The following is a 27196-nucleotide window of genomic DNA, read 5'->3' on the forward strand; positions in this document are numbered from 1 at the left end:
CTCGGTTTAACGATTCGCCCGGTCCGATTGGCGTAATCAAAGTCCGTTTATGCTTCCGCAGATGTTGCCACGAATGTTCTTGTAATGTTGGTCAATGAAGCCACGAGGCATTTACATTAATTTCTTGCAAGTTGACGCGCCTCGGAGGAAATAGCATGCACGCAGCGCGGTGTTCCGAAACTCGAACGATTGTGATCTTCGATAGACAGATGCCGATAAAATCTTCGGATCCGTCTCTCGATTTTTACGATTATATTTTTGCGGTTGATGTTTTTCTGATTTAACGCTGGTTTACGAACATTTGTTGTATTATTTATTCGATCATTTCTCAAACAATTAATGTTCATTCGTTTAGATCTTAAAAATTGGGTGATAACGAACAGATAATTGATTTCATTGGCCTCAGTTTAAAACTGACAACAAGAATGAAATAGAAAAATCGGAGTCTGCCAAAGCAAATGTCTTTTTATAGTTTACAATCGTTCAAATATCATAAATGCACAAAGATCTACAGTCTAATAATTATTATGGTTTCTACGGTTACCGTAGCATGTAAGGAAAGAAAATATTTTCTCACCGACACGAGTATGTATGTAACCCTCGTAAATAGTACAGATTGCAACGTGTCGGTGCGGGCATCAAGGCCGTTGCCGTGATGAATCATTGGTAACGTTAATGTCTTCGTTAATAAATAGCACCGCTACATGCACGGCATCCACTCGCGCTTCCTGTTACCAGAACTCGTACGATACGAGAATCGCATCTGGCGACAGGTTGCAGGACGCAGTGTGCGTACTACGAGAGTGCGTTGCACGTGTTGGCCGAGAGACACGCTTTTGCCCGCTAATGATCAGGTAGCCTGGGAAACTGGTTAGTGTCAATTTTGCCGGACCTCGTGAGCTGATAACGGGTCGACGTTATTTTACTACACCGACTGCTACCATTGCGTAAAAAATATTAACTCGTTGAATTCTGTAGGATTTCACCACGCAAAATACGTCAAACGAATAAATATACTATGAAATTGTTTCATTGAATTGCTTTATTATTGTTGCACGTTTATTTTGCTGAGTGTCATTGCACTATAAATAATGATAATAATGTTTATCTAATCATTATTTGTAACAGTAGTATTATTTATTATATTAAAAATGTTCTCAAGTAATCATTGTTCGAGTGAATTCTTTTTTTTAATTATTTTACACCATTTATTCGTATAATTTGACTATAGGAATAGATTTTTTATCACGTTTGCATAAATTATGTTTTCAGTATTTTTCCCAAATTTTTTGTCGTCATTCAAATTTGTATGACTGAGCCATCGAAGAGAATATTTAAGCAGTTTTATATGTAGTGTTAATAATATTGGACGCTATATACACAAGATTTTCTGTTCAACAGAGAAAAGTTGTTAACAAATTATTTGTACGAAATGACACAATTATAAGAATTATCCACGATTGACTGAATTATTGAGATGAAAATAAATTCTTAAATCAATTCAGCAATATCATACGTCTCACGTTAAACTTTAAGTGCATAGAATTGCATGTCTATTGCATATGCATTGTATACACAGATACTAAAACTAAGATAACCAATACGGAACACGTAAACAGAAAAAATCTCATGACCAATGACCAATGACTCACAAGGAGACACTCTAAATTGAGATTAGAGAATGAATATACATATAAATTATAAAACCTGTTTGGTCATGCGCAATGTGTTTATGGGACATGTCATGCAACAGAGCTTGAAGCTCTACAATCAATAACCCTTAGAATAATAGCAAATGCATCGTGGTACAACCGTAACGATGAAATCCGTAAAGATCTCCGGATAAAATTAATCATAGAAGAAATATCACGACTACGCGATCACAACAGGACAAGTTAAGACAACTATACCAATGCACCGGCCGGACACTTGTTCTCAAGCGATCAACCTTGGAGATTCCGAAGAAAGCAGTCGAGTGTCCTTCCTTGATAACAAGTGAAGCTAACGTAATAATCTTTCATTCATGCTATTCAACCTTGTTTCGATCGACGATACTAAAAGTATACACTTAATCTTATGCAGACATTATGCACTGAGATAAGAGTTTTTGCGATGCATTTATACATTCTATTGCGGAAATTGATAGAATATTCTTGGATTAAGATAAATGGTGGTTCCTACGGGGGATCTGACTTGCAGATCGCCAGCGAGACAGACAACTCAAAACGGTCGAACGAAACACATCATACAAGCGCGTCTTAGTGTTCAGACATAATTGTACACACGAAAAATACAGTCCACTAACGAAGAAGCAAGCGGTCTCATTTAATCAGCTCCAAGTAAGGACACTGATGTGAACACCCAACAGACAGTAAATTTGCAAGTACAGTATTCACTGTTTATGCCATCGTTTCACGTTCTCTTTCATCTTCTTTCTACCGTCACTTTTATTTCCATGCTCTGCGCATATATAAGCTATAATATCGACGAATTTTTAATTACTTCATTATACGATCAGAATGATTTACTCCACCCAATCACATCATGTCACGAGCTGTACTCGCATCAAGTTTTTTCGTCACATAAATCATACATTATGTAAATCATATATAGTCATATATAAATCGTAAATTATATAAATCATAAATTATATAACTCATGTATGGTCATATACAAATCATAAATTATATATGATCATATACAAATCATAAATTATATGAAGTTGATTTTACATGATTATTTAAAAATTTCATGAAGGTGTTAACTACGCTACCCTACTGCTAGGGTATTTAAATTTGATTCCACTGACACTTGCGATACTCGCGCCACTTATTTAAACATGGTGTGAATGGGTTACTCGGAATGAAAGAAAAAAAACCGTTATTGAGTTTATAATCACAGGCATTGAATGCGTATTAGAAATGCATGAAACGCGCAGTCTACCTATGAGCGTACTTTTGCAGTGTAACTGATTTCCTCTCATCGCTAGTCGATGGGAAGTAATGCAGGGAGAAAGTGGAGGAAGCTATTAGAAACGAGTATGACAAGAAAGTGTTGAAACGCAGAGAAATTTATGGGGACAGGTAGTTTTAAATTGCAACGTGTACTTTCTTCATTCCGAATGACAGACGTCTACACTGAAAACATAGAGAACGGAAAGTTCTTGTTTTATCTTAGAACTTGGCAACATATATTTCCATTTACTGACATTGATGTGGAATATATAAGTAAATTTTAGATATTAATTGTTAACAATGCACTGCATTTGTAAAAAACGATGTTAAGTATTAAAAAGTAGTAGACATTCGTCTGACTTTATTATCAATCAAACCTGTTTTGCAATCAGATTGTAAAATTTCATACACTTACAATACATAAAAATTTGTTAAAAACTATGGAACCGAAATGTTAATAAAATGTCAGTTTTATTTCATTTCTTATTAGTTCAATTCTATGTATAAGGGAAATTTAATTTTATTTAACTACGATTTAAATATTTATATTTTGTATTTAATTTAATTCAATCGAATTTTTTATAATATTTGTTTCAATTTTATTTAAAATATAATTTAATTATAAAATACATTTCCTTTGAATGATTGCATAGAAGTATTGCATAAAGTTTTACAGCCTAGTCTCTGTTCTTTCGTTTCATTACTCTATCGTAATTATTGCATTGGTAACAGTATGGTTACGTTGCTAACGACGGTGCTATTTCCACGACGTTGCCATTAACATTTTCTCGTGTCTACTTATAGAGCGAAAAAATGTGTACAATACGGAAATGGAAAGTGATAAATAACAAATTCATGCGTTTGCAAAAGTAATTAACTGTTTTCAATATGGTAATCTAAAATTTTAAAAATATTTAGCATGTCGCTTAAGCAGGTGATCGTGTCTGGACGCGTAATTAAGCTAAGAAATATAATTTTAATATGAGGGATCGATTCCATAAAGCTTTCCTCGTTCTCACTTCGACTGGCTGTCAGGCGAAATGAGTTTTATACAAGGAAAACGTTTAGTTCGAGATTAGTGACTCGTTCGATGGTGAAATACAGGCATTAGTGTAATGAAGTACCATCGTTTACGGTAGTGCAGAGCGATCGCGCGTTCTGAAATAACACGGTTTAATCAGAGTTCGTCTACTGACTGACCGTTAAAGTGAATTATGGCATTCGCCGTTCAATTTTTATAACGACTCATTTAATTGCGATTTAATCTTACTACTATGGAACATTGTACCATGATCCGTAATGTAACGATAATTTATATCCACGGACGTAATAACGAATTTTTTAACGTCCAGCAGACATCTATCAAAGGATTACATAAAAAAGAAATGATTTATATGTGAAACATATTTCTATTTGGTCGAGGCGTGAAGAAAGTTTCTAAATTAGGGAGAACCAAACAGATTGAGTAAAGATTTGTATTTCACTGTTTGATTCAATGATACATGCCTGAATAGAGGAATTATATTTCTATTTAACTTTCAAAATTCAAACTTTAAATATTTGTACCATTATTTCATGTACTAAATGCTTGAAACATAATATAATGAACGGTCCAATTAACTGTAATAATAGTTCCACGTCGTAGTTAATAATTTTAATATTAATTCTTCATTTAAATAGCATGTATTAAGTATTCTTAGAAAATGATATTATATCTAAGGCAAACGCAAATTTTTAAAATTAATTCCTATACCGCGTGTTTACGGAGCGATAGCAGATAACAGTTTTCGACAACGTAAAAAACGAAATTACTTACAGCTTAATAAAGTTTCAGTTCATTTCTCATTTAGTCAAACATACACAAAGTCTCGGAATTTAAAGAATAATTGTTTATCTAAATGTAATGTCAATTGAATAAATCCACAGTTTTTCCATGCGAATATTACAGTTATCCACAACAAATCCATTGAAAACGTGAATATGCGTAACTAACCGCAGTCTAATAATACTGTCCAACACGATTTTTGATCTGTAATAGCCACTGGGTGATCCAGAATTCAATGCTGTATAGCAAATTCTGAATTTTTTCAAATACAAAGTATTCTCCGAAGCGTGTAGATTGGATTCCATGTCATTTTTTGTACATTAATTTCGCGACGGCCTTACTGGCGAATGTGGTATCACGATGCGGGAGAGTCCCAACACGGAGACACTAGGTTTACCGTGTCCCAATCGACTTTACCAACGATACTTTAATAGCTAGTAATACATTAATTCCTTATTCCAGTTGTGTTACACATAATCATAGAACATAATACAATAATACATAATACATAAAACAAGGCGTCAGGCGTCGAAAGTCTACAGCCACTGCTGGTATCGAAAAGGTTAAAGCCAACACCAGCGCAAGCGTCGTAAAACGAGTGTCTAATAATTCGCTAGTGAACAGTCTAAACTATTGTGTCATCCCATAAATAATACGGTTCCTTTCTATTTCTTTTATTTGTAAGAGAAAAGATAAACAAAACTGTTTTTAATCGAAATCATATTTTCCTTCGTTATCTATAAATTGTCTATCTATACATTACAATTACTTAAAAAAAAGTTTTGTTTATCTTTATTTGTAAAAATAAAAGAAATATGAAGTATTATTCATGGAATGACCCAATACTTGGGTTGCGCAGAAACGTTAGCGAAGGCTAGGAACTCCGGTCATTTACCGAGAAGTGTCGGTGAGAAATTACACTGGACGAATATATAGATATTTTTTTCATTCGGCAGCCATTCGATCGCGACCTTAATCCACAATAAATCCATCGGGGTTTTCATAACTCCGGCGATGTTTGCCTTCGTGCTTCCATAAATTTATGAAACACGGAGGAAATCGGGATTTAATGCTGGTAATACCGTGCGTGCGGAGACGAAAAACGCGTTGCACGAATAAGTACTACGAATAGAACGGACACGTTTTCAGAAAGACCACGCGATGCGTCATGCAACAAGTTACCGCGCGCTCTTCGATAGCGGCTGGAAACATAAATTTCCAGGTGAAAAACGCGAGTGTTGCGCTATAAATCGCATTTCTTTCGCCGGGGTCAAGCTAATTTACACATAAATTACGGACGCTTCAAGTTACCATAGTTTACAATGGGCTAGCCTCGTAAAATTATTTATCTCGCCTCTCCTTTTTACTTGGAAATACTGTGACTCTATCCCGGCTGGTTTCGTTCTATCGCGGCGTAAGTGTACTTACCGTCGCGCCCGGTGTTTCATTTCGTTCAGAATCTATTTGAAACGCGAGCCTTACGAAAAACTTAACCGACTGGTTGGGTCCGTTGAAAAATACGATATTTATAATTCGATGAAATTCGTGTTGTAAGAAATGCATTATCGTCTTTCAGCATACGATTTAGAAAGCACTTTCATAGATCTTAATGATATTTACGGTTTCTAAGTCTGTATATCGAAGAAATTTCATTTTATTCAAAGACGTTCAAAATATTATTGCATTGTTGTTAGTAGTTTTATTTGCATCTGTATGTCAATATAACTGTAGTATTTCTGCGGATAAAAACTTTCGAAGAGAAGAAACATGATTCCGCGCGAATGGATGAAACATCAGGTTTGCTACTTCGAGACCTCACAAGGTGAGGAAAAAACGTTTCGATTTAAACCAATTAAAAGCACATATTTCACCGGATAATAATTACACGATTCAACGGTGATTCAATATAACACGCGGCGAATTAATTCGCGTATCGAATAAATTGAGCGGATGCGAGAGATATCGTTTCAAGCCTCCGCGGAGGATGTTATTTAGAAGTTGTTGCGGTTAACGAAGACGCCCTTTATTACACATATCCCCGGTATCACGCACTCATATTTCCCGTGTATCGGCCTCGTTAGCCGGTTGGTGTTCCGTTTTAATAAGCAATTATAAGTATGACCCGGTGACCCGTGGAAACGAAATCATGAATTCCGAGAACAGCTCGTGCCGATCCTTCCGACGATCTTCTGGCCAACATCTCGGGAGTCACGACCTGGTACACTTTACCGGGGTCAATATTTTTCCAGCATGGGATTCGAAGAAACTGCTGTTTCGTTTTGTCGAAGGTTTCATGGGAATGTAGAAGAGGATTTTTCTAACCCGTTAATTGCCACGAGAATCTTGATCGTTCTATGCGATATTTATTTTTTCGAAGCAAAGAGAATAATTGGATACTTATGTATTATATATACCAATAATTTTTCCTATTTATGTATTACCTCATGAATATTATTAAAACCTTACAAGAAAAAAATTGTCAAGGTAAACACATATACGAAGTTATTGTTACTTATTATTATAATTGATAAGACATTGGGAAACGAATAAGAAAGGTTGAGCTATTTTAAGGTATGCAAAATTATCGTGAATCAGAATTTTCTAATTACTATTCGTTTGCGGATTCGTCATTAAACCAAGGATCTTCTATTTATAAACAAATATGCGCATGTTAATGAGAATGAAGGATTAGAAGTATATAATTATGGAATCGTTTCCTTTCATAAATCATGATTTATCGTCTTGAACATACGATATATAAATAATAACAGTATTGTAGTAGCTTAGAACACATTTTACAATCCTACCAGGAACTATTCGCCATAATTGTTACTTTCCCAAGGAAATCACGGTTTTCCGCAGGAACCTGTACCTACGATCTATTACACAAGAATGAATTTTAAAACCTTATAAAGAATGTTTCACGTTAAACTGGTTTTCTAATTATATTATTTGGTAGTGATGTACACTGCTGGTTAAAAGTTTGGAACCATTTGATGCGTATCGTTCCAAATGAAAAAATATATATCTTGTAAATACATAAAATAAAATAACAGCAATGATATATCTTTATATTCGACTAATACACATATGTCCGTGTTCCTATATCATACGCAACATTCTCCAATAAAAGTTCTTTACAAAAAAAGCAAGTTTTCCTTTCAATCGATGTATTAGTTTCGAACTTCTGACCGATAGTGTACATACTTGTAGTACAACAAATCGTTCATATGCAATTTAAATGTTCTCAACGTACATACATGTTTCTTTTCCAATGTATGCTGCATTGTAGTTGATATCATTATTTGCACTGTCACAATGTTTGACAGCGGGAGTTGTATGTTAAAATTGATATTTGAACATTTGTTTAAATTACAAGAACATAGAACAGTGTTAGTTGCCGTTGATAAATTGCCGGGAAATCATTCTTTACATGTCTAGCTTGTTTCCCCCAGGCACTATCGACTTTCACTGTACATGAAAATCATTTCAATTCCTTCTTGCTTGGAGCACTATACAGTGAAACGTATATCACAATGCAGTGGTAGATAATAAAACACTGTAGGTCGGTAGCAAACGTGTGTTATTTACATTGAAAAACGTTTTACATTTCATTCAAAATTTCACTGTTTAAAATCATTTTATATATGGACCTTGTTCCATTTATTTTTTATTCTAATTTATTATTTAATATACGTACATATATATTATGTATAATAATGTTAAAAATCAGATAGAAGAGATAGTGCATAATACTTAGAAAAAAATTCCTTTATCCTGTTTACCTTTACCAACCACTTACACGCGGAATTCGTAAATTTTGTACACATTAAGAAAAAGTCTATCTCAACATGGAGTACTTAAAGCAAACTCGTCGGCAGCTAATAATTAAGTTAATCGAATATTAAACGAAACATCTAATGAATTAATATAAATTAATATCCAATTATAGTACCTGTAGGTATTAAATATGGCTTAGTGCGTATAATAAGAGGAAGTAATATTATTTCGTGATTACTCTATTTACAAAGAAAAAAAGGGAAGCAAGTAGGAAGATAACTGTGACAAGCATAATTTTATAACGAACCAATTATTAATGATGATCATTAGCGTTATTAACATGTTACATAACATTTAGCAGGCAGCTAGTTAGGCCATCGCAAAATTAATGTTTCGAATATTAATTAGAAACCGGGGAATGCACGCAGAATCGGTTACACGGTATTCCTAATTATGTAACAGAAGTGTTGATCGGTATTAATGGGAAAGTTATTGCCGGCCTTTTTGAGGAAATAAGATTCCTGAAACGAATTCGATACCGCTGTTCCATCCTTGTTACAGATTGTTTACGATCACTCGTTCGTATATCGTTTACACGCGGCCGAGACTGAAGTATTAATCGTCTCGGTGACAGTGATGTATACACGCCGCATCAGAAACTCATTAGACCGAGTGGCCCGCGCGAGCAGAAAACGCGGAACGGCGCGAAATTTAATTTCAGGTTTCTCCGAGGCCCCTTTTTGCACACGACCAGATATTAATGAAGAGAGCTTCGAAACGCGTGCATTAGCTATCCAACGAACGCGACACTTATTCTTAATGCGTTTTCCTTAAGGGATCATTCGCATTTCGAAGCCTGAATTTCAACTTTTCTTCAGACAGCCGGAACGCACTTATACCAAATGAATCGTAAGAACGAGAAATTCTGGTGTATGCTCGTTTTGCGTTTTTTTTACTGGTTTCGTATATAGAGTATATACGGAATCAATCATAACGATAAGAAATCTAAAACTTGGCTCGTTTACGATTATTCGTTACTTCGATTATTAAGGATACTCACTTAATTCCCTGCTTTTCTTAATTTACTGTTTTCAGACTCGAAACTCGAAACGGGTATAAGAAATAAACTTCTTCTTTTCGTGTGAAATGAAATATAGTTTATAACAAAATACAAAAGGATTTTAAATTTTCTTTGTTTCTTGTACGTTAAGTTTAATAAGTATCTTTAAAACGTATTTTCCAAGATTCAAGAGAAAATAATAGAATATTTATGTTACAGTCTCATGTGTGTGTGTGTAAAGTCGTTACGTGCTACGAACAGTGCTTAAAAAATACCTCATAATTTCCACAGCGTGTAAATACCTCATTCATGTGAAATTGCGAAATTGCGAAATTGAAAAGTTTCATTCCAATGAAAATTTAACTCGGCCGTTTATCTAATATTATTAACAATAAGTTCAACTGCATCCTGTTGCATGTTACTGTTAATTAAAGGCAATCGAATAGGAAATTATACAATTTATTAGAATCCAAGTAATTGCCGGTAATTTTTAATCCGCCACGACGGTTATATTCTATTACACAATTAAAATAAAGCAGCGCGTCGATAATGAAAATGGTGAATGCGGAAGTGGGTAGAAACGTTAAACAGAAAAACTATAAAGTGGGAATATCATCTCGGTAACCGTACTTTCCGTAAACTTGCAAATTACATAAATAGGTGGCTGCAAACGTTTTGGGAATCGTCCGTTTCTAGTGCTGCATTCAGTAATTTATTATTTTCATCGTTATTTTAAAGCTTCACATTTTCGAAGAATTATCTTTCGCAAAATAAAGTTCATTATTTCGCTTATTTTTTAAAGCTTCACATTTTTAACATTAGAACTACTAGATGGTGCAAAACGACCAATTTCCAGCCTCTTCTTTCGTAATTATTGGACTGGTGTAGATAATTGTTGGAGAAACTATTCAATAAACTGATTTACATGAGTCCAAACTAAAGTGTTAACAAACTGAAATTTCAGCAAATGTGTTTTTATATATTGTATAAGTACTTCTAGTGATAAGTTTAAAAAACGTACCGGCACTTTGTACATACCTATTCCTTCCGTAACTAGTCGAATAAGTAGTTGTAAAATACAGATAAACACGTTCCACAATCGATTTTTTTTCATTACAAATAAAAACAGAAGGAAAAATAAATATTGAGAAACTGATCATTCGAGCAATGTCGGAATCGATATAAGGTTAAATGTACGAAAGAAAACAGAATTTTCAATCGAATTTGAAACCGATCGGTTGACCGGTCGCGATACGTTAATTGTTAATGTCAAAGGAAAATCTTTTGAAAAAGAATGAAATAAATAGTTGAACATTATTTCCGGCGTTTCTTGTACTTTCCCGAGACTTTTACAGGGACTCACGTGTAATTTAGAATTTCAGTGTTTTGTATCTTGCGCACGGTATACCGTTCAACGGCGGCGTATCGTTCTAGCCGGAGTTTAAATGAAACTACCACGTGATCAACGATGATTATTGCACGGTCGGCGTGGCGCGGCGTCAAGAAAATCACAGTTCTTTAATTGTGCAGTGAAAATTCCTTTTTTGCCGGTTGATTACGGTACACGGAATGTCGGGTACCAACCCATTATGCTGTTTATTAACGGTCATTAATCTTCCGGTACCAGCGTGTATTATTATACCTAGCGTTTAACGCCACAGGACACGAAAATCATTTATTTTCCGATAATGGACTATCATCCGACCACACCTAAAATAGGTAACGCTTTTCTGGTGTTGTTCCTCTCGGCAGTTACGAGATTATACTTCTGTTTATTTTGTCGTGATTGTCGCCAACAGGCCGAGCGGCCATTTACCTTCGGTAACTAAAGCTGAGTAATTTAAATAAAAGATGCGGACTCGATAAACAGCCGTTAGTATATTTACGAGTTGTTAAAGGTTCGAGTAACACATTGGATTTCGTGCTTCACTGATTCTTCTAAATTTCCTGAAATTCTTCATATAAGGAGTAATGTTTGAATTAATTTCGGTTTTACTATATTCGTGTGTGGAAACGTGGATCCGCATTAGCGTATGAAATATAGTAATGGTGTATTCTATAAATGTGATTGTTTATGTAATTCTTGTTAATCGCGTTGGATTAAGAAGCGTTGTATTGCTCCTTGGAGATGTGGCAGTTTTGAGAGCAATAAAAAAGTATTTATAAGTGTTTTTTTTATATTATGTATTATAAATTACAAATTATATATTATATTTTGTATATTATATAATATATATATATTATGTAACAATAATATATTTAAACACCGTAGTAAAATTACGATGGCTCGTGGCTCTAAATTGCGTCTGTAGAGTAACGATCATTGGAACGTGATTGCCTGCGCTGCAAACTGAGATACAGGATATGTGCAATTAGAATCAAAGCATAAAGAAAGGGTATCTGATGTTAATTACTGTAACATGGGATCATGATGAAGTTGTATCCATCGATTCTAATAGGCCTCTGATGGAAAGTATTTCTTACAATGACATTTCACACCAAGACCTTCGTCGGCCATTATTCATATTGCAGGGATGAAAAAGATCACTGGTTATGGGGTAAGGAAAATATGTCGTTTAATTCCTTTGAAGCTACCGAAGCTATTTAAACGTTTTAAAGGTAGCATTCTGCACTTTTTAATAAGGAATTCACATGTGCATACAGCCACTAAAAACATTCTAATGATTTAAATACCACAATAAAGAAGAATATGTATTCATTAGTTTTTAAAAATTATTTTAATATTTTAAAAATTAATAATAATGTCATCGCTACCATTAGCTCCAAACATAACATTACATTAAAACAATTACAAAACTCATACACGCAATTGTATTGATGATACAAACAAAATGAAGCCTCATACCTTATGTTTCCACAAATCCAAGATACACTGAAAGATCCTAATTGCTCAGTTTTCATCTGGTCTCATCTCACTTTCGATACTAATTTGTTATTCGTATGGTTATACGTAATCAATCAAAAGCTATAAACAAAACACATGACGGACGACCCTTTTGCCCTCCTATCATCCTGGAGCTAATCTCTTATGCAACGAACCCCTAATGAAGCGGTAGCCCCGCGAGTACGCAGTTTCCTGCCCTCAATCTTAATCTTCGCATTAGAATCGGAACATAAAATTAAACTAAAAAAATTAATATCTACCTCCGTTTCTCCAGAAGCATTGCAACTATCAAAAGTTCATACACACTTGTACATTGATTATAAAAAGACAGTGTATGTACATAGCTTTATCTCTCATACCAATAGAACCTTGACTAATGACCACCACAACGCATTGTAAGTATACACCATCCAAGTTGACGATCTTCCAAGTGTAAATTTACGAGGACACACGAAAACCGTGGCGAACGGCGGATAGAAGCCCCTAACGAAGCGGCAGCCTCGCGAATGTCCCGGTTTTTGCTAGGTTCCGGCGAAACTCGGGTAGGGCCGGTAGCCAGGCAGATCGGAAGGAACGCCGAATGTCTCACTTCGACGGAGTTAATCGATGTCAGTCGAGCGTCTAATGTGCTGTCGTGCCATGGTAGTAGACTGAGACGCGGTCGGCTGTAATCTGTCGAGATGATTGTAATTTGTAGCTGGGCCCAGCGCAGCGCCGCGCTGGATAGGTGCCCGGCTAAATGTTCCTCATCCGGATAATGAGAGGATTCGCTCGTCCCGGCTGCATTAGAGCAAATGATGCGGTAGGTGTGCTTCATCACTCTTTACGGCCAGGAACGAATGCGAACGCGATGCTCCGCTGGTGCGTCGGGACGCGTCCTTGCGCGTCGCCTGGCGGACTGTACAGTTACGCGGACGAGAAACTCGGGCAATGACCGTGCGTCCAACAGTTCGGGTAAACACATTCATTGCCTGGTCACAAACACTTTTTTTTGGACATTTTCCACTGACAACCAATTCGAAGACCTAGCATAGTCTTGAATGATGACCTAACCAAGACCTAATCTACCTACCTAACCTACCTACCTAACCTACCTGCTAAACCCACCTAACCTACCTAATCTACCTGCTAAACCCACCTAACCTATCTACTAAACCTATCTAACCTACGTCAAATAAAGATGGCAAGTGCAAGTTTTAGAGATAATATATATATACTCATAAGAAACAAATAAATGTAAACCAGTCATCTAATTATCCTCTTGATATCCTCTTAAAACCTATAACCTTAATGTTTACTCATAAAATGAATAGAACTCGCGCCGACAGAGGTCTATCACTAGGGATTGACAGGCAGTCTATATACAAACGGATACATATTTAAGATTCATCTCGATTCAAATTAGATAACGTTAAAGGATAAAGTTCGTATTATCCTAGTTAAATTGAACACGATGAAAGAGAAGTTAAAAATTTAAACAAATTTTATACACTTCATCCCCATATAGATTTCTACCAATCTAAAAGATATAAATAAGAAAAAGTGCATGATATAAATAAAATATTAACGTCCATGTTCATTCTCTTTCATTTTTCATTACATCATTCAGATTGGTAGAAATGACTAAAAGAATTGGTGTATAATAATATATAACTGTTACATTAAATAGATACTCTCAAAAATTTCATACATACATATATTTATATAATATTTTTACTAAAATCAACTAATTAATTGCTGTTGTACGTGATAAAATGTAGCTACTATAACTATTTGTACAGAAAAACATCACGTTACTACCTTAGGATTAAATAAAGAAACAAATGAATGTGCAAATTAAATTGTATTGAAGCTGGTATCGTGTAATTTGAAAGAGCAACATTTGCCACTCCGTTGCTTTGACTAAGCACGGTCTTATCACTGTACATGAAATTGCAGTGTTGTTGGAGGAAATTACGAAGCAAGAGATACGCCGATAGGCTTCAGACGTGTGTTGCGCGTTTGAAGTAAACTTCTTTGGCGTAGATAAAGGCTACATAGTTACTTCACAGATCTTCGATAATCGTTCAGGGAAGATTCCGCGATAGTTCGATTATTTTGATAGAGAAATTGAGAAATTCTATTTCTTCTTGACTCTATATTAGCGAGTGATATATAAAGCAATAATAAATATATAACTCTGTTACTTAACTATATTATTGCTTTATATTTCAATGCACATTAAGCAGAATTAAGTTCACATTCTAACAGCTGAAATATTACATTGTGAACGATCAGCTTCGATATTTTATCCAATAACATTTCCATTTAAGTGTACAATCATCAAAGTGTTAATTACATAATTACATAATTGGAAGCTACTTGAGTCAATGGTGAGAACATGGACAATATTGAATTGCAAATTCAACCGGAAGTTATACTTAAATACTCGAAAGGTATATTTAAATAGTTCAGCATGCGGTACTGTACATATTAAGTCTTTAGTTTCTCGAATACGAGTGATGAATAAGGATCAACTGAACGACTACAAAGTTTCCCGTAGTATTTTCATTTTCATCAATATTCCTATTCAATATTCGTATGAAAGTAGTAATATATCAACATTGGTAACTACTGTTTCTCAGGCAGTAAACATGCATATATCATAATTTCATACACAATAGGATCATTTATGTACATAGATAATCAATTCCATAATTTAAAGTAGTTGCCATTAACTCAATGGGGTTGACGCAATTTGAAATATACAATAAAAAAGGTATTATGTGACCAGCAATTTGACATGTAAAACACATGAAGGGTGTACAGTTTTCGGTGAGATTGCATTAACTCGTGTCACACCATTGCACTGAGTTCGATATTCCAGGGTGAAAAGGTTAATAAATGAATAGAATATGTAATTGAGAAAGAAAATGTAGACGAAACAAATTATAATGCAACGTGTTTTATGAGGTTACCATTTAATCATAAATTTATTTGTAAATTTATTTATTTATAAATTTATTTCAATTGAAAGATGATTTTTAATATGGAAGTTAAGTTCAGTCTCGCGATTGAACTTAAACCAGTATATATATGAACCTAAATAAGTATATGTACCTTGAAAAAAGGATAATAAATTATTAGATATCCTGAAAAGGTAGTGAGCATCATATTTCTAATACTTACGAAGTGATATTCAAGAGTCGAAGAGGCAATATGATTGGTCGTCTGTGATACAGTACCAAGAGTTTCAATGGAACATCCCGTTTTAACAGCGGAAGCTGCTTTGCTATTAGCCTTACTTGGGTTAGTTGATGAATTTAAGTTTGCTGATTAAACTAACCACCTACTGCTCCATGATCCCGGGGGATGCCACTGACCCCGCAAGATTTATTCCTAGCCTTACACGTCGTCATCAGGTTGAACTCCTCCATCTGGCACCCTAGAGCGCTCTCTGCAACTGCTGAGAACGTTCATCTCGCCTGATCAACGCACCCTTTTATTAAAAATCATAGAAAGTATAAGATACATACACTGGTCCACGAAAGTATTTGAAATCGACCAATTCGTAACCGAAATAGACACCTCAGACGTATATTATTCGATTTTAATAATATGCGTAAATACACATTACTCTTACATGTAAACCAAGCATCATACGTATGGACATTTAAACTATTTGCACTCGACAGGTGCCTCTCAGTCGCCAATTGCTTTGACGCAGCAAAATTGTAAACTTTGATATTTAATATTAAACTTTTTATCAATATGTAAAATGTTCAAATAAAATAATTTTGTTCCTCAATGTAAGTGCGATTTTTGATCAAGTCAATCTCAGAAAATGTCTGTATCTCATTAGAAAATGTTGAGTATTTCCAGTGAAAAACTTCTGAAGTGCAAAGGATTAAAATATCTACTATCTGGTATATACAACACTTCCATCAGAAATATATTATATGTGTTTATAATAAGCATAATTAAAATATATTTAATATATTTAAAATAGAATAAACGTGGGCCAGTGCGGTAAAACAAGTGCAATGAGATGAATCCGATCTTCTCTCAGATGAATCGGCACTAGGGGTGGTTTGGGAAGAAAGAAAATTATATTAGTACCAGACAGCTCAACGCGAAAGATCCGTATGAAGAAGAATGAAGATTTCACAGTACTAAATGACCTAGCACTCAAGATACGAGGACGAGTGCAAATTGAATGAGTAGCTACTATACTACCCAGCACTCAAGATACTAGGTACTAAATGATGATACGGGCATTAAATTATCCAGCAGTCAGGATTCACGGATGATAAAGCCACCAATAAAATGAAGAGTTCGTAATGCAAAAAAAGAAAGTCCTCAGATGATTATACAGTAGTTTCGGGAAGGATAATTTACATGAGAAACGGTTAAATGTCTATATACGAGGGTCGCGATAATCTTATTGTTGGTAACATAAAATGACTACCAGTTAATGACGGCGGCGTAATGAATCGGAAAGAAGTGATTGACTGGTGAGCATCCTAGTAAGAATTTGGCCATTAAATGAGTACTGCGTTATGGTGATGGCAAGCTATCTCGCTGTCCTTCGAAGATGCACGCTGAGTGATGGTAGTAGAAATTCCTTTTCACACTATTCGTGTTCCAGGTGACCCTGAGAGCGTTGTGGGTGGTCTGTCTAGTGATTTTCACGCGGACGATCATTTAACGTTTGTCGGAGCAGCGTTGCTCCTGAGGGAAGAACGTTAAAAATTCATTAGTGGAGAAAATCACTGGAACACCTCCCATCTTGCGGCATTGTTTTCTTTCCTTAAAAGGTTGAATGTTATAGGGGTCACCGGTAACCTTTAACCAAATCGAATTACTATAATTCACTTAGTTAAGCGGTGGTTATTTGAACACTTTTCTGTATTATAAATAACGTAGCCTGAAGCTACCACGTTCTGCAAGATATTGCAATTCAGTTAAATAATTTGATATTATATGTTTTTCATCCTGTGTATCTTTTGTTAATCGAAAACGAAATTCTTTTAGATCTCCATTGTCAGTTAAAACGAATCGAGAGGATTAGTACAATACGGGTGTCACCCTCGCTTTAAAGATCTTTTAAATGTATCTAAATGTAAATATTCTTGTACTCTTATAAAATTGAACACCATGGAAGAAGTTTTTAGTATTTTCTGTGGGAAACGTTTCCATAGATTTCGTAGTTAATGCATAAATAATTACTAAAATTCAAAAATGCGTGTTTCCATGAAAACCAAGAATGTCAAGAAAGATGAAAATTACTCAACGATTTTTGGAAGATAAAATGCTTATTAAACAGGGTAATCGTTTAACAGTTGAATAAATTAATATCTACATAAGTAGCGTTTAAATAATCGAAAGTCGAATAGTAAATTCCTTACGAACGTGTTATTAACGTCCTGAACGATCATTACATGCTGAATAAACTGTGCAGGTTATACATTTGTAGCGTATTTAACTGTAAAATACTGTAAGATGGAACGTTTAACGATACACGTCGGATGAACTGTAGTTTTCACTTATTAGACAGCTTAATTAGTGAAGTATTCTCTTCACTGAACTGTTGTCCTTGCAAGATAACCTACGAAAATGGAAATTTGCATAAGCATTTGCATTAGTGGTCTAGTAATGAATATGCATTGCTCGGTCGACCGTAATGGTAATTATAATACACAGGGAAACGTAGGAAGTGTGTTCATTAACGGGCTCGTAGGTATCGGGGTTATCAAGACAGGTTTAGCGTCGCAGTGTAAGGTTTAATGAATGAATCAACTCCCCTTTTTCTCGCCTGTCGTTCTGTATGCATATCAGTGAAAATAGTAGCTGTGAAATAACCGGTCTCATAGAATTCATAATAGAACTAAGTTTATAAATGGATTTATTTTCTGCCAGCAGTTAAGGAATTTAAAGGGGTCCGCAATAAATCTTTTTCTCTGTGTATAGCGAATTAAACTGATGATAATTTATCTCCATTAATATACATACTAGTGATTCGGATTAAAAGAAAAGAGATCCTATTCCACGTAAAAAAGTAAGTCGAAGTGAATAACATTTTTTTCTCTTGGAGATCAGGTTTCCGAAATAATAAAATGAATATTTATTGTTCAGAAGCTAGTGAATATTCGTTGAACACAGGTATTTAGTCATTTTACGTATGGCAATAAGCAACAAATCTGGAGCAAAAGGATTCTTAGAAGGAATGCAGTTTGAACGTGATTTGTCATCTAGCAAATAAATTATGTATATGCTTGACTTTTTTGTCAAAAATCAGTTCTAAGCAGAAAAGAATTTTATATATTTCACTGATTTGTTTGTATAGAATAACTGTTTGTTCGAAACATTACCTCTGGTGAATCGAAGTGTTTTGCGTTCTTCTTTAAAGAAAGAGTTTCAAATAATAAAATTTTATTGTAAATTCTTGATTTGACTCAAACAAAGTCATCCTTTCCCCATTTGTATTAACACTCACAGGATACATTATATAAAAGTGAAATGTTACCAATTTATGTGCGAGCCATGCAAGCATGAATTAACCGGTTCAACCAAAATTTCTCATTAAGCAATAGGTCGGATTAACATATCATGTTCCCCAAGGAAGCATGATATGAATACCTAAACAGTTCTAGTATTTTGATATCCATATCTGTGTTCTTCGTAAGAATTTCTAGTATTCCTATAACTACATCATTCCCGAATTAATGGGTAGAGATAGATTATTACACATCCATTAAACGAACCAATCTTTGTTAGCGACATTATAATATCCTATATTTAATTTCATTAGTGTACAGTACTTATATCTTTCTTTTCGATAAAACGTTTCTGTTAGAGATTCAAAACCACGGGCAGCGGCGATTTCCAAAAGATTCTTCAACCCTTTACCTTATAATAACGTATGAGACTCGTGGTGATGATTTTAAACGGAATGTTAGCATAAATATTACTCGATTCTGCTGAATTTAAATTAAATATTATTCTTTTGTCGTTAATTATTATACTTTAGAACAGACATGAACATGGAATATGCCAATTTTTGTCTTCTTCACAATAAATTATTAATGACAAAGTAGGTATATAGATCATAGTTGAGAAATAAATCGTAAGGCAAGGGGTTAATTTCTACAATGCAATACAAGGAGACAAAACCGATCTAAAGCCTTTTAAATTTTGATGCATCCTTGTAACCGACAGGGATTCCTTGTTTGTATTCGCGATTTTATGTTTATGACTCTTAGGAGAATAGAACAGGCTTCTCGTAAAGTCACCTAGCATGTGCCGGGAAGTTCGGAACGACCAGCTAAGACCTTTCTTACCTGCGAGCCCCTTTTCGACCGGTGCATGGCCACTCGCGCGCCTAAATAAGAGGCTTACGCAGCGAAATAATGTATTTACGCGTGTATCCTATTTAACCAATGACAAATCCGTTTAGCTCAACCGACACCAGGACAGTTACTAACTTTCAAGATTCCTGGAAGTCGCCGAAGACGTCCCCACCTTCCCTTTTTTCGAACTGACGAGACTTTTCCAAAAACTATTCAGTCAGCAAACGAGACTCCGTAAACTGATTCTTAATTTACGTTTATACATTTTTCTGGACACAATTTTAGCGACTAAGATCGCCAAGTAATTCAAACTGCAAGAATCTGCTGTATATACAGTCCATTGTAATTTTGATAAATAATCAAGTTATTTGGCGTTTACAGTTTGTGCAGAAATATATCCACTTGTTGCCCGCCGAAAGCAGACTACTGTATCTTCATTGACGCAGTCCTCGTGTCTAAGGTTACCGAGGCCGTCACTATGACGGGAATGAAAATCTATTAAAGACCGTGGTGCGAAACCCGAGAAGTTTTATATCTCGTCCTGTCACTTCTTACCATCCCCGATGAAACGTATTTATTAAGAGCGACGTGCTCGCGTGCACTTCTTCAGACGTCGTGCCTACAGTCGCGATACAGTTATCGTTCGCGACGCAAAAACCGCTAGGTAGCCACTTCGACTTTCAAGATAATATCGTGCACTGCTTCTAACAGTCCGATCTAGACGCGGGCGCGTAGTTAGCTTGGGTTCCATACGTTCAGTGAGCGGAATTAACACTAAACATACCGTGACCGGTCACATGACTTATTTTAAAATTTCATTTATCACGTTGACTGCCGCGACAATTTCGAGCGTTTTGTTATAGTAAGATTATTCCTTTATAATAGGGGAAAATAGTATTAGGAATAATTATTAATGTTTTTATGATATTACAATAATATCTAGCTACTTGTGTTACTGGATATTTTGATTCAATATCAATTTTCTTATTGTAATTGTTTTCAAGCAATTTGGAAGCTTCGGTCATCGGTAACCACTATGACAGTCAACGTGTTTATATTCTGCAATTTCCTTTGTTCGTATAACTTTACATCAATTCTTACAGCTTCTTAAAGCTGATTAAGCTGTTAACTGTGGAATTTAGTTTGAAAAATATCTTAGTTTGCGCGCAATAAAATAGAAAATTGAAGTGTGCAAGTACTTGTCGAACGCAGGACGAATGCGCCTAGGGTATATTTCAATGAAAAACCAAAGCGAAACAAAGAAGAATTACATGTTTATGTGGACCAATAAATAATTCATCGTTGAAAGAATTAGTATCGTTTCAAGCTTTAAGCTGACGTGTATACTCGTCAGACGCAGTTAACTGTTTAATCAGTTTCCTAATTTTTGTTAGTCCTTTTGTGTGAGTTTTCACTAAGAAGAATTTGTTTGTTAACTTGGTTATTTTTATTTTATAATCAGTTGTTTGACTGGTCACCCTAGGAATAGATATACATTGAATAATTGGAATGTCATAGACTCGAGCTCATCGTGAGCCATTAATATTGTCGAACGCTTCAACTCTCAGTCTTTCTGTTTCCTTCACTCGCGTTACCTTTTTCTACGTCCGCCATGCTAAAATCTTCGTTTCTTGGAGTCGATTCGAGTCTTCCTCTTCATAATTGCAACCTTTCGGTCGATGTTCACCGACCAAATTATCCGATGTTCACAGTATATGAAGCGCCGTTACGTTTAGTGTTAAGGGCGTATTCTAGTGAGACCGGTGAAAAAAATTAGTTTCTTTTACATTTGATATATTGAAAGCAAGACTCTATAAAAATGTGCTTCCGAAACACCAGTGGTGATATAATAAATATAATAGGTATTATATGTATTATATATACCATTCAAAAGGATAAAAAATGAGACATCTGTTTCATGTACAAACTCTTGAGCATCAAAAGAATAATAATTCGTTTAACTCGTTGACTGCCACATTACTTAAAAACAATTACAATAAGAAAATTGATAACAGATATAAATATTTGATGATAGAAGTAACTACTTAGATAGTAGTGTGACATCGATGATCGTGATACCAAGTTAGTAATAATGATTCCCAGTAGCATTTTTCAATGTTACGAGAGAATAAATATTAATATACAAAACGCTTAGAAGTCTCGTAGCAGTTAGATTGCTAGCAAGCGCAGTTGCAATTTAACCACGAAACATGGTTACGGCAACAACAATTGAATACCCATCCCCATAATCGACGGATAAAAGAAAAAGAAGACGGTTCTCCGCTAAAAAGCGGTGACGAGCGAACGGCGTCGGGATCGGTTGTCGTTGACATGTACATACAAGCAGGTAGAGACGCGGACCAAAATTGAATGACTTCACGTCGTAATTGTCGCGCAATAGGGCGCTTGATGATGTACTCAAGTCGCGCTGTCAGCACGGATCTAGCTCGGGGATCAGGCGAAACGAGTCGCGGCGGCTCGCTCCGTGAGTCGCGCGGCTTTTTCTTCTATCTTTCGCGGATGCACCGTCGGCCGGAATGACTTCAGGCCGACTCCCACCCCGGCCTCCTTCCCTTTCAGATCACGTACGCGTTTCTTCCCTCGTGAATATGGACTTCCTCGTTCGTGGCCGCGATCTATCGTACGAGATTTCAATTTTACAGAAATCGCGCGCGCGATTCAACCGGTAATCGGTACGTTAAACGTGGTTTTGTCGCGGATCAAACGGTCGTCGGACGACCGAGATGGAATCTTTTTGTTCGGCCGACGTCGTGTTAGAACGTAGACAGGAGGCTAAACTGCGTGCGCCGTCGTCGAGGTCTATTATTGATGGGTTTATCAGAAGAAGCCGGTTCTTCGGGCGATATGAATTTGATTTGAACCGATTTACTTGCACCCGGCGCAAGAATGGCGCAAACGGGTTAGCAATGGTTCAGCTCGTTTGCTAAACTGATTAGCGCTAGATTTATGGACGTTCCTGGCGGCACCTTTCCTACTTCGTCGATAGAGGATCTAAAAGCCCTTCTCGCTTTTACTCAGTCTGGTATGTACTTGTACATATACAATCCGTAAATATTACACTTGTTCCCGCGTCTAAAGCATGGATCTACCAGAAACCTTACTGAAAACGGAAAGTGAATACGAAACATCAAAATTGAAATTATTTAGATACTGTTGTATCAAGTGTTGAATGTAGAGGTTTTTAAGACGCAATGTTTCCTACGGCAAATAAATACTACAACTAAAAGTGCAAATGAAACAAGTAATGTGTAATTTAAGATGCAATACTGGATACGATTTAACATTGTTTGTTCGAGCTATGAAAGATAAATTAATCTCAAAAGCAATGAGATTAATTTATTTCTATTTTATTAAAACTAATTTATTCCTTCTTTAAACCCAAACTATGAAATAGTCCAGTGTGTACGAATGAAAGAAAAAGATCAATGAAACATTTTAAAATGAAGAACAGACAAAACAAGATAGAAGGGTAAACGTTAATAAATCTACTAAAGACACAAAATAATTAACTAAGTATATATATATATTACTTTCATGTTTTACTGTATTTCATAAATCTTTGGCGAAAACTGATCCTAAACTTGAACAGTAGAATATAACAAGTACCCAAGTGTAATTTATCGCTTTCAGTGAGTGCAGACAATTTGCTCGAAGCTCCGCAGAGCATTGTCAGAGAAAAATCGGGTTGGCTGTTCGCTAAACGACGTTTACCAATAGGACATGTGTATTAACATTACCAGTGGACGGATGTATATAATAATGTTGTTCGTGGCGACGTTATTAATCGTTCGGCGACGGTAATATATCGACTGTCAAGGATGCGACAACAGGTCATCCTGATCTGCGCGACATGAAAATGCGCGCAAAGGAAAGCCTTTTACATAGTAAATCAATTCGTAATCGCGGCTCATAAGCACGATTTACCTCGGACCGCGAAGCGTAGCGGATGAAGCCGTCTCTAACGGCAAAGTAATTCTTCAACGATTGAGTGATTTAACGCCGATGGCCAGCCGAACTATCGAACACTGAAATCCAATAAACCGATCAATAAATTACTGTGTGGCGGCTTGAACTTTCAATTACGTTGAATACTCGCTCAAATATAATAATCGAGTATAAATAATCCTTTTAGAGATTATACATTTTAAGAAAATTATTGACATTGTATCATATATATTTGTTGATTATAGATATTTATTAATCATAGACGATATATATTTATAGATTTATAGATTTATAGATTTATCTATTTATTTATTTATTTATTTATTTATTTATTTATTTATTTATTTATTTATTTATTTATTTATTTATTTATTTATTAATGTTTTAGAACATGAAAAGAAAAAATTATCTGTCGATTAATATAGCAGATATTGTTAAAGATATCTGGAATCATAAGATTATGGTTAATGGTTCTTCGACAGCTATTGGGAAGTAATGGACACCTTTATTGGGAACTTAATTGAAATTTAAATTGAGTTTTTGTAAATTACTTACAATATGTAATTTATGAAACATTTTGGGAAGGAAATGACTACAATTTTAAACACATACTTTCGACAGAAACATTAAAAATATAATAGGTCAACTCATTATGTGCCATTAAATTCTTCTATTTATTGGTTTCTTGTACATGGCATATTATATTTTATGAAACATTCTTTGTTTAAACTAATATGCAAAAGAATATTTTAAATAGTTATTTTAGAATCACTTTGTATATTTACAATAATGGAATTATCAAAATTTATACTTTTTCTTATAATCTTATATCGTCAATAATTTGCGACCATCATGGATACATCTTTTTATTATCATTTGAACCCTTAAATAGTAATGTTGGTCGCAAGGGTAAAAAAATATATTTAACAATGAATCGTGTCTCAAAGAAATTAATGTGTAAGTCTGATTAGAATAAATATTGCTAATAAGCAACATACGCAAAAAGAAACAATTTCAAGATAAGAGTTAAGATAAATCAAGTTAAGAGTAAAGAGTTAAGAAAAATCAAAAATCAAGGCAAGAATAAATAAATGAAACTTTCTTTATTTTTTAAAACGATGCCTTTGTTACACCTCGAAGTACATGTTGGTCTCTCGAACCAACAACGGTTATAAAGTAAGTTTTCTTCATTTCACAAAATATGAAATGTACCCACATTACCAAATTTTCTTTGCTATGTCTGAACAATTACTTCACTGCTATCAGAATGACGCCCCTTAATTTTTATCTAATAATTCGTATTGTTTTGTACTGACAAATAATTCAATTTCCCAGCGATTACCACTATTCATTCACAATTTAATTACGCGCACATATTAAGCGCTAATAACGCAGTTGAGTTATGAATCCGTATAAAATTCGAATATGAATATTAATAATTGATCATAATTCGTCGAAACATTTTGAGGCCCATAGGTAAAATCAATTATTCGCTGCAGCGTATATGTAAACAATCAGATCGGATCCTCGATGTAACATGCGAGCGTAACGCCCACGCATTGATTTATAGTAGGTGATTCTTCGTTTTCTTCCTCTCGCTTTGGTCCGTCTTCTATGAACGTACAATATGCACCCTTCTTTCGCCTCGGAGACTCCACGTATGACTTTCGGTCATGGGTCAACTAGACTCTCGCATCCTATCTCTATTTAATTCTTCGCCTCTTTCCTCATTGTCAGTGTCCACGTCATCCGTTTCTCCTTCCTTGTATTCCTCGATTCCTTTGTCCACACTCTATCAGCTGGATTTTCTTTGCTTTGGCGTTAGACTTAGTAACAAATAAATAAATACAAATACAGTAAAATGCAATGAAAATAATCTCATATAAGTGAAAAAATCTCATTTTATAGTAACATTTTTATTTATTTCTATTGAATAATTAATATTGTCGATACGATGCTACTTTCATTTGTGGACCCGTTTCTCATTGCTTAAGCATACAACAAAAGTTACAGAAAGATGCTTTTAAAAGTTACTTTGGATGTTCATTTTCTTAACAATTTCATGCCGAAAGCAGTTGAATAGTTAAAATATTAGTCAAATACTGGAAAAAGGTTGTGCACAACCATGGTTCAAATACCTCGACGACTAAAAACTAACGCAAGTAGTCATTTTTTACGCTAGAAGATAGAATGAAGAAACAACATTACTTATGGAATGACCTAATAATATTTCTTATTGGAAGACATTTTACATTCAATGTGCTTCCTTCTTCAGTTCGTTCACCAAGATTCTTTCTCATTCCTCGTGCTTCATCGAGCCACCCCTGTCGACCATCCGCCGCGTCCTCTTCCTTCTCTTTGTCTATTTCGTCGATCCTCTTCCAACGTGCACGTGCATCGCAACGCCTACTTAACGCGGATAATTTTATTTCCTCCGTGGTATCGGCGCCTGGCGAGCGTGGCCAGTCGTGAAAGCAACAAATTAACCGACGACACTATCGTAGGTCGATACCGAGAGTATGCGCAGTGAATTATAGAGTGTTCGCGCAACCTTTGCGGTGTCTGTTTTAAACGGGCTGCACGCCGCTACCTCTGCCAGCCGGTCCCGTTTCCACGTGTAACAAACGTAATTACCAGTATGTGCTATCGAGCTGCCCTCCAACCATTTTACACCAGTTTGGGACACTCCGATTGCATTCGCCACCGTTCTCTGTGAAAAACGCATTGCCTGTGATCTTGAGAATGATCTCATGGATGATATAGTACTTCTGCAGTGTAACGATGATCCAGTTTTCTCAACAGATTAAGAAAATTTAAAAATTGGGGAAGCTACGGAAGTGCTATATGATTTAACGTTGAAAATTTTTAGGGAATAATTTTTTTTATTGATACATAATATGCAATATATTTTAAAAATAACTGTACATTGTTATCCATCAACACTTATGCATCATCAGTCGTCTTTAATACTGCCGGTTTACAATTTTTCATGCAAAATTTTGCTCTACCGTGCAACAAATAAATTTTTCACATAACAACCATTAACAACAATGCAAATCATAGTTATTTATTCATTAACAGTCCTTTCATCGCTCGCTTCGATCGTAACCATAGCTTTTGAATCTTCAAACGAAATCATATTCTTCTGATACACATAAAAAAATAGATATGATTTAATAGTTTATTTCATACCTTGAAAAATTGTGCAAATTGAAAATACACTGACCTCACTTTTACGTCCTACTAAAATTTTTGATTTACGTCAAAGCCACAGTTTGAACATAATCAAACTCATAACCCCTTATGTACCATCGTTATCGTTATCGTGTTTCGTAGCCAAGCAATGTATCTAATCTGTTCAAATAGATTCTTCTCTAA

General features: G+C 35.2%; 1 protein-coding gene across 10 annotated transcripts in view; it reads left to right on the forward strand.

Moving 5' to 3' along the window:
- dgo (ankyrin repeat domain containing protein 6 diego) overlaps window positions 1-27196 on the forward strand; it is a 236197-nt gene that overhangs the window by 101702 nt on the left and 107299 nt on the right. The gene's annotated exons all lie outside the window — the stretch shown is intronic.

This window comes from Nomia melanderi, chromosome 3, assembly GCF_051020985.1.
Source record: "Nomia melanderi isolate GNS246 chromosome 3, iyNomMela1, whole genome shotgun sequence".
Taxonomy (NCBI): domain Eukaryota; kingdom Metazoa; phylum Arthropoda; class Insecta; order Hymenoptera; family Halictidae; genus Nomia; species Nomia melanderi.